Here is a 14,079-nt window from a genome sequence, read left to right on the forward strand (position 1 = left end):
ACGAAGATGCAATAATGTTTCAATAGTTTTTATTTATTACAATGCGGTAAATCGCGTGGGCTGCAATGATTAAGATAATGAACAGTGCAAGAAATAGACGAGAGTCATAATTATGAAGATCCCAACCATCTTGCGTTAGCATGGAAAGACATAAAGTATGTAGTATGTCCTAGTATCCTATCATGATAGGTCTAACCTTCTACCTAGAGGAGAGCTGGGCATGTTAAACCTAATCTGCCAATGCCATGTCCCTGGAAGGAGCCCCCAACCCTGGGTACCTTGAATAAGGTCTTGAGCTCAGACATCGGAAGAACAGGAAGTCTGGGTCAGCATCAAGGCGACGTGCAGCATCGATAGCAGCGATGGTATCTGGTCGGAATCCCTCTGATTATCTGTCTAAAGTGTGATGTATTTATACAGATCTACTTGGACCCCTGACGTAGGTTACTCCAAAACAATAGATAATGCTACATGCTTGGGACAGTAATTTCTAATGTGAGCACCTACAGTTTGTTTGTCTTTGTTGCATGAGCTGACTCCTTATCACGGTGACACTGATAACATAACTCTGAACAAAAAGGCCTAACTATAAACAAGGCAGCCATGTTAGAAAGAGTTAATTAAATAAATGGTCTTAGACAGAGCAAGCTAATTAGGTTAAAAGTCACTAGGTGATGGGTGCACGATTCTGCAAGCCAAAGGCTAAGCTAACTCCTGTTATCCCATTAAAACAAACTAGGATTCACTACACCCTCCCCATTGCCGTAGCAAGTATGACGCCAGTACTGGACGCCACCGAAGGTGAGGGAATCCAAAAAGCTAAAAAAGCAGCTCTGGACTAAAAACAAAGCATAGAAACCAAAGTTAAAAACGTAGTTAAAAAATTGAACGTTTATAACATACTAAAGAGACTTAAAGCCAACCATGACAAGCCCAGCAGGCCAAAGTAAATCATTGTGGCGTGGAACTATAGTCATGATCTTGAAGACTAGCTCTGAAGTCACCTTGTAAAAAGTCATAAAAAAATGAGGCCAAATCGTCTGATGTAAGATCGATCACTTGGGCGGATGGATTCACAAAGCAAAAGTGCGCAATAGTCTCATGTGCAGGACCACCTGGATCAGTGCCATTGTCTGTAGATGGAAGAACCAACTCTGAGTGTTCATAAGTGGCCTCGCGGATCAGCCTTAGTCTCATGGGGCACAACAGTATATGAACCCTCGGGGACATCAGCAGTTCTTGGTCCACAGGCGATACAGACAGGACGGCAAGACACACAGTTGGCAAATGTTCGAAGAATCACCATACGCAGCGAAAGACAGGCTGCACGCACCAGAGGAGTGGTTGAAATGCCAATGAGAAATTTCATCCTAGTAGCTCCAGCAAGGAAGCATTGAAGATCTGAACCATGCCATGCGTTCACGGCACAGTTGTGCTGGTGGCAATGGCTCCATCGCTCGGTGCAGCTGTAAAGAAACTACCACTGCGAATCAGAAAAAATAGCAGGAGGATTCTGCCAAATAATGCCAAAATTACAGGAAAGCCACCAAACACACTTGAAAAGAGTGAATGGATGGCCAACGGGATGACCCCGAAGATAGTCTGGAAGACAGACACAAATCCAGACCCGACAGCCTTAAAGAAATGGACAATCCCAGTAGTACTCGAGACGTTGAATATTCTGGATACCAGCTCACCAAAGTGCTTGGGGAAGTTGATATTTAATAGGGATTGTATCTCGGCTGATGATCTTGCAATCTGGAGAACATACGTCTCTCTAGCAGATGTCAACCCGACCTGTTTTTGAAACAGTAGCGCCTTTAGTCTACTCAGCTTGTCATAATTTACATTAATAGTGTCAATGTGAGGACACATTTCAGATACCTTTATCTCTTGTGGGGGAGGGGGGGGTGGAATAAAACATGTCCACAACACGTCCTTAGAGACCGAAATTGTGTAGGCTATGCCCGGTTGCATACCGCATCAGCTTTGATCGCTCAGCACCACATAACTGCCATTTGAAAGTACATGAAATGCTGGTCGAATCAAAGAGACGGGAGTACCCTTCAGAAAACAGGCCAAGTTTGCGACCCCCGCATTGCAGTGGCCGTGAAGGGGCACCTGCTTGCAGATCATAGAATGACTAACAGTAGTCTCACATTCGCTTCTGCTAAGAAAGACCTCTGTTTCGCTGTTCAGACATTTATAATCCAAAGGCAACTCCCACTCTTCCTTAATATAGCTATCACCCAAACGCTCATACCTGCCCACAATAAGATGTTTCAAGCATTTCAAAAAATGAAAGGTGGATATGGGCAGATTAATAATGCCATGTATGAGTCAGACCGTCGAAGGACTGTCTGCAATCGTAAAAGGCAACTTTTACAACTTCTCTACATGAAGCATGGTGAAACTCGCTTCCCCTTTAGCCACTGTCTGTTGTTTCTCGGTTAGATTAAAGCCAGCAAACAGTTCACTACCGTTAATGTATCTCCATGGAACACAGCCATTTTTCAATGTTTGTAACGTCCAACCAAGCTGCATAATAGAACGCAGCTGACTCTGTCCATGGTATAAACGGGACATGTCTGACTGAATAATATCAATCGTAGACAACACTATGTTTGTGAGTGAATAAATTCTGTTGGACAGGGTGTTCATGCCGTTATCGACAACCGCCAAAGCCTTTTCTATGTTTTCCTTATCTATCTGCCTTAAATGTGCAGCAGCTTCTATCTGAGAAAAGTTTCCATATCTCATTATACATAGCATATAAAAATCTTTTAGAGCGCTGTTTCTTAGGACCTAACAGAAAGCCCTGCAAGTCTATATCTTCAGAAAGTGTGTTCAGGTGTTCTTTAATTGCGGCTAACGTGTTATACTGTACCCATTGTTGCCACAGCTCACCCACACTGTATATAGTAACTATCCCCGTGTGTTGACCTGAGATGAAGCAAGGATCTGGCCGGCTAATCTTAAAACCCCCTGAGCAGTTTAAAAAACGAGCCTGACATCCATTGGTGTCAATCGGCCAAGCCAACCACCCGCCGGGACTGGAAAGTGAAGAATTATAGGTACCAACCTGAACTTTTGCATCTAGCTCTTCTTCGGTGTTATTCAGAAAGAATTGCCAACCATTGAATTTAGCTGGTGTGAGGATACTGGGTGTGTTCATTTCTTTTATTTTTGCTAACCTGAGGCAGGACGTCTGTTCAACAGTTGAACAATGTCATTCAAAAAAATCATTTGTCCAGGAATCTGGCATGCTCTAAACAAGGCCTCCCTACCCTGTATTTGCCAATCCTGTGTCCCCTATACACTCTTTAAATCAATATTGTTCTTCCAGTGATCGTAACCTTCAATGGTAAGACGGGAAACAAAGGCATCTGAATATATCTGTTTTGTATCTGTTAGCAAAATGTTCCTAATTTTTGAACAAGGCAATTTGAAAAAATTACTCCGAGTTTCTTGTGTCATGCCCAGAAAAATACGTGAATTTTTTGAAATAATTTTTTGGGCTCCCCACTGGTGGCGTTGAACAATGTTCCCACTGTGTGTAATGAAGTACAGGTCCATATCTAGGTGCATTGTAGCAGAACATTTCCCCCTAATTCATTGTATTCACATATACATAAACACTTTAAAAAATTGAATAGTCCTTCATTTCAGTTAACATAGTATCAACTCTCTGGACATCTCAATCATCAGATACAACACCGGGTGTGATAACATCTGTCATGCATATTTTGAATACATATGGAATTTGAATGACCTCAGTAGACCCGTATATTTCAAAAGGAACTTTGTCCCACACAATCCCATCAGAAATTGGTGCAGCTGAAATGTTCGGCGGGGACAAGTCTCTGCGGACCTTGTGTGAGGAGTGATATGGAGTTAAAACTTCATCTACTGGTGCCACAATTGCGCATACAGGGATGTAATGACATAATTTATAAGTAAGAAAAAAACAGTCACAAAGCCAATCCATAGAACTAAGATAAAAAATATTAGGCAGAACCAAAACTAGTTCCAGGGGTATATCAAATAGTTCTTCTTAAGCCATAGATATAGCTTGCGTAGCTTTGAATTATTTTCAATCACATGAGGATGAGTCTGAAGTAAAATCATCAATGTTGAGGAAATAGCCAGAACCAGTCTCAGCAAAAACATGAGCATGTTCAGTAATTGTTGAGGTATTTACTTCTTGAGGAGGCTCATAGTGAACAGTGCCATCAGTCTGTGTTGTATTGGTGTATATGATGGCCAATTCTTGACCAGGGATTGTCGTGGAAGTGGTGACTGGAACCAGCAAGAGCCCATTCTCCGCCCTCCCCATGATTGAGGAGGAACTTATAGCATGGTTGGACATTGTAGCATAGTCCATAGTAGTATTGGTCACTCTGTTCTGAAGAGGAATGTCCTGTTGGGTAGTGAGAGGGGATTGGGAACCACCCCAGGGACCTCTGGGTCTACTGTACATGATCGGCCACATGGTGTAGTTTGACATTGTCAATTGAAATGAATCTGTTTCCTCCTGAACCAGGCAATGATGATAAGATTACAGTTCTGGTACCTTGTATTCCCAAGACTGAGACTGGTGCTCTGTAGGATGGACCGAATTCCTTCTTTACAGCAATCTTTTCACTAACCAGATCCCCAACTTTAGGAATCCAGCTAGTGGAAGTTGTAGGAATATTCCTAAAGAGGCAGCACTGGTGGATTATTTTTCATCTCGAAATTGTTGAAGCTCCTGTACGACAGTGAGACGTTCATTTATATCAAAAGGTGTTTCTGCTGCCACCATACCAGAAGCATCAATATCTGGGACATACATAGGTACCCCAAAGAGAACCTCATAGGGAGTTCGTCCCCCCAAGGACCGTCTTGGCAGATTATTCAGTGCTCTCTGGACCCCATATAGGTGATAAAGCTAGCTGGGGCCAGAACCTAATACTCTAGCTGTTAAGGACTGCTTTAGATCACGGTTCCGCCTCTCCACAACCGGATTTCCCTCGGGATGGTATCTAGAACGAGAATCTACAGTGACTAGAATGTATTTGTATGCACCATCCAGTTGGAGTGGACTGCAGTGGTCCAGGTGCACACATTGTAATGGCCTACTGGACACTACGAGGGACATCTGTGGTGGGCGTTTGATATTAGAACCCTTTATTTTCTGGCAGATGTCACAACAAAGGACATATTGCTTTGTCTGTTTGTTTGTATAGACCGGGCCACCAGAATCTTTTCTGTAAGAGTGTTACTGTGGCCAAAATACCAGCATGAGCAGAAGCGCCACCCTCATTCGCTGCTTTCACTAGATCTAATCTCTAGTCTGCGTTGGGGATTGCTCGATCTCCAACCCCAGGAAGTGTTGCATAAGCAACATTCTGTGCACTGATGTGGTACGAATATTTTGAGGGGTATCCTTTCGGGAGAGACTTGCCTTCAGCCGAAGCTTTCACACCAGTAATTTTTTTCATTATCCAATCTCGCATGGAATGAGTCACTGCAGCCACAGAAGCCATAGCTACTGCCGATTTGGCTGCTTCGTCAGCCGAAGTATTATTGATAACGTGTACTCCTACACGTTGGTGGCCCAATGTATGTTCTACATGGACACACAGTAGCTTATCCTTAAGATCAGCCACCCTCCCCCACAATGTCTTGTGTTTTACGGTATTTCCTTTAGAATCTCTGTACCCGTTCAGTTGCCAATGATTATCTTAGTCTGTGATTCATATTACTGCGTTCAGTCTTACAATGATTATCAAAGTCAGTCTTCCTGTCTCTGTTTTTACTAGCGCTAAAATAAGGGCTTTAAGTTCAGCCAACTGAGCTGTGCAGTCATCTAGGGTTTGCGTGTAGGTATTGTGAGGGTGGAAAATTCCATCCTTCATCACTCCACTCACGGCTGCGCAAGCGGCTGAGTATTGATGTTTGGTACCTACAACTGGTTGGGCTGAACCATCAGTATAAATGACAGTATCATAGTTGTCTAAAGGTAAAAGATGTAGAGGAGTGGGGCACTCTTGTTCATATTGGAGAAATTCTTGTGTCAAAAATATAATCTACATCAGTAGCTGTCAGAGAAGTTGCCCACTGAATCCAGTGTGGGTGTAATGCTTTAGCATTAGGAACGCTCACTTTGGTGACAGCCTCTAGTGCCGGCACCGGGGTAACGACAATGATACGTTTCCCCTGGGCAAGTGATCTCTCTTTTATGACAGCCATCTGAACTGCAGTTAGAATTTTTTCTATGGGCGCAAAGCATTGCTCTGCATTCGAGTATAAATGAGATTTATATGCTATGGGCACTGTGTCATCCTCATTGAAGGTGACATACGTGACATACGTGAACCCAAGGGTGCCAAGCATGCCAGTATCACGAATTTGATGACCACATATTTCTTGTTGTCACGGGTGTGTAGGTGTTTGGCTTCTAGCATGTCCTGTTACAAATCCCCAAGAATGCGTGCATGTGTAACTGTCCAGTGTCTGCTAGAAAAGTCTGGACGTATTAGGTCATATAGTGGCTTGATGTATAGTCAGGAGTGTATGTTCTGCCAAAATTAAAGAAACCAAGTAAAGACTGTAGTTTCCGTAGCGTATTTGGTGGGTGCAGTTGTGCACACTTTTCTAGGAAGTGCGGGGCCAGGCTCTTTGCTTCTTCGCTTGATAGCTCATATTCCAGGAACAGTACACTGAGAAAGGTGATCTTGCTTTTCTTAAAGTAAAATTTATAACCGACTTCTGCAAACCCCAAAATTATTCGATCGTCTCTCACAAGATGAATATTCAGGTCGTCATCTGTGAGATAAATGTCATCCACATCGGATAACGCCTCAGGATCAATATCATGTAATATTGACGTTACTCGGGCTGAGAACAGCCCTGGGCTGTTCTTATAGCCCTGGGGTAAATGGCAAAAGCGTTTTTTTGTGAGCCAAATGAGAATGCACTCGGGTCCCTACTTTCTTCTGCTAAATTCTGGCAGAAGAACCCGTTGGATATATCCAACGTTGTTTTATATTTTTTACGCACTATGGGCCAGATGTAGCATTATAGCAAATTGCGACTTACAATTTGTGAGTCGGAGCGACTGGCAAATTGCAAGTTGCAATTTGCAATGCAGAACGGTGTCTCAGACACCGTCTGCGAGTCGCTATGGGGTCGCAAAGACCCACCTCATTAATATTAATGAGGTGGGTCGCAAATTGCGGCCCCATAGCGACTATAGGCACTCGCAAACATGGAGGCCTGCTGTAGTCAGCAGACCTCCATGTTCGTGACTGCTTTTAAATAAAGCAGTTTTTTTTTTTTTAAGTGTAGCTCGTTTTCCTTAAAGGAAAACGAGCTGCACTTAAAAAAAAAAAAAAACGAAACCTTTAGTTTCGGTATTTTTTCAGGGCAGGTAGTGGTCCATTGGACCACTACCTGCCCTGAAAAAATAGTTTTGGGTCCATTCACGAAAGGGAAGGGGTCCCATGGGGACCCCTTCCCGTTTGCGAGGGGTTACCATCCACTTCAAGTGGATGGTAACTGCGACTCCATTTGCGACCGCATATGCAGTCGCAAATGGAATTGCATTCCACTGCGAATCGCAAATAGGAAGGGAACACCCCTTCCTATTTGCGATTCGGAAATGCATTTTGCGATTCGGAAATGCATTTTGCGAGTCGGTCCCGACTCGCAAAATGCATTTGTGGATGGGAAACGCGCATTTGCGAGTCGCAAACGTCAAATTTTGCCGTTTGCGAGTCGCAAAGTGTTTCCTGCATCTGGCCCATAGTTATTTATCAGCGCCGTGCTATGTGAATTTTGTATAGCATATGTATGGGTATGACTGTTTAAATGGGAAACGTCCTCTACGCCTACTCTTTAATAACGAAGTCCTGGTTAACGAAAGCGGAACAACGCTTTCTTTAACCACGACTTCGTTATTTTGTGCCTAAACCACGCATGTCCTGAGCAACAAACATGCGTGGTTAAGGCACAAACAAGGGAGTCGGCTGAGGAGGACGACGCGGATGACGAGGCGACGACTCAGGTAAGTGGGGGGGCGGGGGTTTTAGGTTTTGGGGCAGGGGTGGGGTTTTGGGGCAGGGGTGGGGGGTCAGGGGGTTTTAGGTTTTGGGGAGGGGGTGGGAGGTCGAGGGGGGTTTAGGTTTGGGGGCGGGGGGGGCCGGTGGGTTTTAGGTTTTGGGGCGGGGTTGGGGGGTCGGGCGTTTTTAGGTTTTGGGGCAGGGTTGGGGGGTTGGGGGGGTCGGGGCGTTTTTAGGTTTTGGGGCAGGGTTGGGGGGTTTTAGGTTTTGGGGTGGGGTGGGGTTGGGTGGGGCGTTTTAGGTTTTGGGGGTCGGGGTTTTTTAGGTTTTGGGGTGGGGGTCGGGGATCGGGGTGACGCGTGCAGGATCAATGGGTGCCTATTACTAATGCCTTTACCAGGAATGCCTTTACAACGAAATATCGTTGTTAAGGCATTCGTGGTAAAGGCACATTAGTGGTAACAACGAGGTCGGTGTTCCGACCTCGTTGTTCAGGCACTCGTTGTTTCGGCAGGCAGCGTTCCAACATACAACCTGTTTAAAAGTCTGTAATCTAAGACTATTCTATATGAATGGTCTGGCTTTGTAACAGGTTATTCATTGCAGAGGCACAGGGCTCAACTACCCCCTGATAAACCAGCTGAGTGAGGATCTCCCTCACTGGAGCGTTCACCTCGTGTTTAACTGGATATTGCGGCTGAGGCTGGGGTGTAGTTCCGATGGGTATTATATGACGTGGAGAGTCCCTGTCCCCCCCCTACATGATTGCAATATAATGCAGGTGCCTGTGCTAGAGCCCAACTGACAGTGTAGGCTTCTTTTTTTGCCGCTGGAACAAGATTGGAGAAACAAGGCAAAATGACATTTTCCCTATGTGGGAGTTTACGGACATGTTCGGGCGGCCAATCTCTTTTGACCAATAGGATGTCACAATTAAGTTCGCCCCAAAAGATCACACCGATGGTGCATTCCACATCTCCCTCAATTTGGATCTTTAGATCATAAAGTCTATCTGGGGGGAGTACACGCCCGCCCGCCGTTTCAACTGCAACAAAATCGCTAGTTGCTGTTGCATCCAGATGTTCTTTCAGACTCTGGCGACATACCATGACCTCTGCTGCGCTGTCTATTAGTTTCACTGCCCACATTTTGTTCTTCAGCTAAGTTCTTAAGTGTATTGGCATTTTTAAGCGATAGTGCTGCCACCTTTTTCTTTATAAACTGTGGCTTTTGTTGCGAAGCCTTATCTTCTTTTTTTACTGTAGACTCTTTCTTTTGTTTCACGTAGTCCGGACGTCGGTCGGGATGGCCCCCTCTCTCGATACGCCTATCCGGAGCGTCCTGAAAGGAACGAGAGGGACGTGAGTCAGTATATCTATCAGGAGTTCTACTATTATCCCTATTTCTGAGAGTATATCTCCTTTCGGAGTTCTCCGGGTGTGGAGACTTTCTTTAAATTGTTAGTGCTTTTTCGAACTCTCTTGTGTCTGTTTTGTACCTTCCTTAGGGGTGGTACTGTGTACTTCCAATTTCTTTGGCTTGGCTCCCAAACTATCCCGTCCTATACTAGTATAGGTATCGGAAATCATTTTTGGTAGCTGTCTCTCTTGTTCCAAATGTGGAGTTTCTCGGAGACACTGGCGTATAGCCAGTGCTACTGCTTCCCCTTTAATGTTACTGAGTATTATTGAGGATACAGCGTCAAAATTACACGTCAATTTCATCCCCAAATCTAGGGCAGGTGCTGCCCTATGCTCATTCTGAATTTGTTTTAACACTTATGCAATATAAATTGCAGCGAAGACTCTACCTCATGTGGCACAGTCATCCACAGAGGGAACCATCCCAAAGGGCAAGCACATTGTTAGAATTCTATGTTTCTCCTGTGGTCCCGTATAGGGAAACACAGCTTCCAGCTGATCTGTTTTCTGGGCTATCCAATAAGGTATTCTCTCCCGTTCTGTGGGTACTTTACCCATAATAGTATGTACTGTTTGGGGATTAATCCCAGTAGCCAATTGGTATCCAGCAGGTGCTGGATGCGCTGGTGTTGTGTTCAAAGTCTGCATCACGAACTGAACAAGCCTTCTATATGTTACAATTTCATTACATAAGTTTCGCAGATCTGCTACTTGCATATTTAGTATATCTGGGTGAGGTGTGTATGTGGCAAACATAGGCCATGTAGGTCTGTCATTAGTTAAAGGACCTAATGTCACTTGTTGTATAACATGTGGTAGGGTGCCTTCAAACCAGTTCTGATGCTCTTGATAGGTGAGCGGCATTTTGTGATACTGGCATGCTTGGTACTGTTGAGGTACATTAGCAATTCTATACGTGTGAAATGTGACTGACCTGGTGTCTTCCTCAGGAAAGGTGACCCAGGCATAGAACGTTTCTGTTTGGTAGGCTTCATTAGCTTCTGCTACGAAAGTGACGTCCCCGCCCTCTTCTCTTAAGCCATGCGCTACTAGATGTAATGTTAATGCTTGTCTAGCATTTTCAGGAGTGTCTATGTCCATATTTAAAAAGAGGAAAGAGAGAATTTTTTTTTTCTTCTGGCGTTGGAACACTAAGTGGGGAGTCTATTCCTTTTTATGAGTTCGAGCTCGAACAACCTGCAGCCTAATCAGGTGTTCCCTGTTCAGCTGAGGAGGATTTCCCAAAGACCACGGACGTCTCCGTATAATGGTACTAAGGGTACCTGTTATTTGTGAGACAGTGATAATCGGGTACCTGTAAATTAGTGCCTAAACACCATCTTTGGTGGCGCCATGTCGTAGTTTGGACTGTTGCTCTGGGCAAGACTGCTGGTTGAAGGATGACAGTACTTATGTTTGTAGGTGACTATGCCTATCCTCAACCAGTTGCAGCTGTAGTCCCAGCCCTTCCGGCTCGCTAGAAGTACCTCACCAGCAACCCAAATAGTTCAACGTGATTTGTGGCAGCCTTCACGCATGGACTTAGAAGTATGACATCTCAGGGAGTGTTGTGGTTAAACGGAGATTACCCTTTTCTCACAGATATATCATGTCTCAACAAAACACAGGCAATGATGAAGATGGAATAATGTTCCAATAGGTTTTATTTAATACAATGCGGTAAATCGCATGGCTGCAATGATTAAGATAATGAACAGTGCAAGAAATAGAATTGTAAAGATGAGAGTCATAATTATGAAGACCCCAACCATCTTGCGTTAGCATGGAAAGACATAAAGAATGTAGTAGGTACTAGTACCCTATCATGGTAGGTCGAACCTTCTACCTAGAGGAGAGCTGGGCATGTTAAACCTAATCTGCCAATGCCATGTCCCTGGAAGGAGCCCCTAACCCTGGTTACCTTGAATGAGGTCTCGAGCTTAGACTTCGGAAGAACACGAAGTCTGGGTCAGCGTCAAGGCGACGTGCAGCATCGATAGCAGCGATGGTATCTGGTCGGAATCCCTCTGATTATCTGTCTAAAGTGTGATGTTTTTATACAGATCTACTTGGACCCCTGACGTAGGTTCTTCCAAAACAATAGATAACGCTGCATGCTTGGGACGGTAATTTCTAATGTGAGCACCTACAGTTTGTTTGTCTTTGTTGTATGAGTTGACTCCTTAGTGCGGCTACACTGATAGCATAACTCTAAACAAAAAGGCCTAACTGTAAACAAGGCAGCCATGTTAGAAGAATTAATTAAATAAATGGTCTAAGACAGAGCAAGCTAAGTAGGTTAAAAGTCACTAGGTGATGGGGGCATGAGTCTGCAAGCCAAAGGCTAAGCTAACTCCTGTTATCCCATTAAAACAAACTAGGATTCACTACAGAGCGGAATCTAAAAGTAGCTCGACCTCATAAGATAAAACTCGCCATAGCGGATGGTCGAATAGATTCTTTGAGCCCTGTCAGTCTATCCTACCCCTGTCAACTCGAGTCTACCCCACTCCAGTCTACTCCACCTCACTCTAATCTACCCCACTCCAGTCTACCCCACTCCACTACAGTCTACTCCTCTCCACTCCAATCTACACTACTTCACTCCAGTCTACCCCCCTCCATCCCAGTCTACCCCAATCCACTGCACTTTACCCTTCACCAGTCTACACCACTCCGCTCGCTCCAGTCTACCCAATATATATCTCTCTCCACTCAGCCCCAATCTACCGTACTCCTGTCAACCCCACTCCAATCTACTGCAGTATACTCCACTCCAGCCCAATCTACTCCACCCAAATCAATCTACGCCTACCCAATCTACCCTGCTCCGTCCTACCCACTCCTCTCAACTCTAGCCCACTCTAATCTACCCCACACTACTTCAATTTACCCCAGTCTATACCACTCCACCGCACTCTATTCTACCAAAATCTTACCCACTCCACTTCACTCCAATTTACCCCACTCCAATTTACCCCACTCCAGTCTACCCCACTCAAATCTACCCCATTCCACTACAGTCTAACCCACCCCACCCGTCTACCTCAGTCTTAGCTCACCCCAGTCTTAGCACACCCCTCTCTAGCCCAGCCTACTTTACCCCACTCTGTCCCACCCCAAACTACCCCACTCAATTTCAGTCTACCCTACTGTAATCCATCCAGGCTACCCTACTCCATCCTAATCTACCCACTACACTACACTCTTTCCCCAATCTGTCTCACTTCACTCCTATCCCGACTCCGATCAAATGCATCCAACTCCACTACACTCTACCCAATATACCCCATTCTGATCTACCCACACCAATCCACCCAGTCTGCTCCACTCCATCCCAGCCTACCCCACTTCATTCTACTCTACCCAGTCTACCTTCTGCTCACCAAATGCCACTCTAATCTGCCCTACTCCAGTCTAACCCACTTCATCCAAATCCTCCCCACTCCGCCCCAAGCCAGTCGACCTTCTCCCCCTCCACACCAAGCTACCCAACTCCAATTTACCCCTTTGTGTCTGCCTCATTCCAATCTACCCAGACTACTCCACTCCAGTCCACTTCACTCCACTCCAGTCTACCCAGCCATAATCCAATCTACCCCACTCCAGTCTATCCCAATCCAGTCTACCCAACCCATGCCAATCTACCCCACACCACTTTATCCAACTCCACTCCAAGCTACTCCACTCCACCCCAATCCAATCTACTGCAGTCTACCCTACTCCTAGCTCTCGCACTCTAATCTAACCGCCTCCACCCTAATATACCCCACTGCACTTCAATCTACCCTACTCCAATCTACCCCACTCCACCTAATCTACCCCACTCTAGTGTACCCTATTCTAATCCACTGTGTTCCACTCTTCCCCAGTCTACCCCACCTTACTTCACTACAGTCTACCCCAATATATTCCAGTCCAATCTACTCCACTCACATCTAACCCACTCCACCCCACTCTATCCCAATACTATCTACCCCACTTCAGTCTACCCTGCTAATCTAGCCAACATCTGCACTTCGATCTACTCCACTCTACCCCACCCCAATCTACCTAATCTTTCCCACTCTGCCCCAATCTACCCTATTTCACTCTATCCCGATCTGCCCCATTCCACTCTATCCCACCGCACTCCACTAACCTTTAGCCATGCTAAACAGCACCCACGCCGGTTTACAACATGGATGAAACACAATTGCGTAGGTGAGACCTACTTGCTTTTCCAATGCTTTTTGGAAGTAGTAAATGCCATTTGTGCATACAAGCCTCAATTTTTATTATGCAAATCGAGGTCTGTGATTTGTGGGCAAAGCTGCAGATTTCATGTAAATACTTTCTACTTAAATGTGCAGATGGTTTTGAAAAACATCCCAAATTAGTATTTTTTTCTTTGTGATAGTCTTGTAGGCTTTGTCTTGGGTGTTTACTGCTTACTGGTTGTTATTCCGGCAACCAAGATCACAGTGGATGGGCCAGATAGCATTTGCAAGTTTTCTCGCTTGCATTTTTAAAATTATTTAGAAAATGCAAGAAATATTTTTCTTTAACTTGCTGGAATACACCACCCCAGCAGCTCAGTAGATTATCAGTCGAACTGAAGATTCATATATTTG

At 44.9% G+C, this 14,079-nt stretch overlaps 1 protein-coding gene across 2 annotated transcripts in view; it reads left to right on the plus strand.

Annotated features, from left to right (window-relative positions):
* Positions 1-14,079, plus strand: part of DIS3L (DIS3 like exosome 3'-5' exoribonuclease) — a 342,741-nt gene that overhangs the window by 32,853 nt on the left and 295,809 nt on the right. The gene's annotated exons all lie outside the window — the stretch shown is intronic.

Source organism: Pleurodeles waltl, chromosome 3_1 (genome assembly GCF_031143425.1).
Source record: "Pleurodeles waltl isolate 20211129_DDA chromosome 3_1, aPleWal1.hap1.20221129, whole genome shotgun sequence".
Classification (NCBI taxonomy): Eukaryota; Metazoa; Chordata; class Amphibia; order Caudata; family Salamandridae; genus Pleurodeles; species Pleurodeles waltl.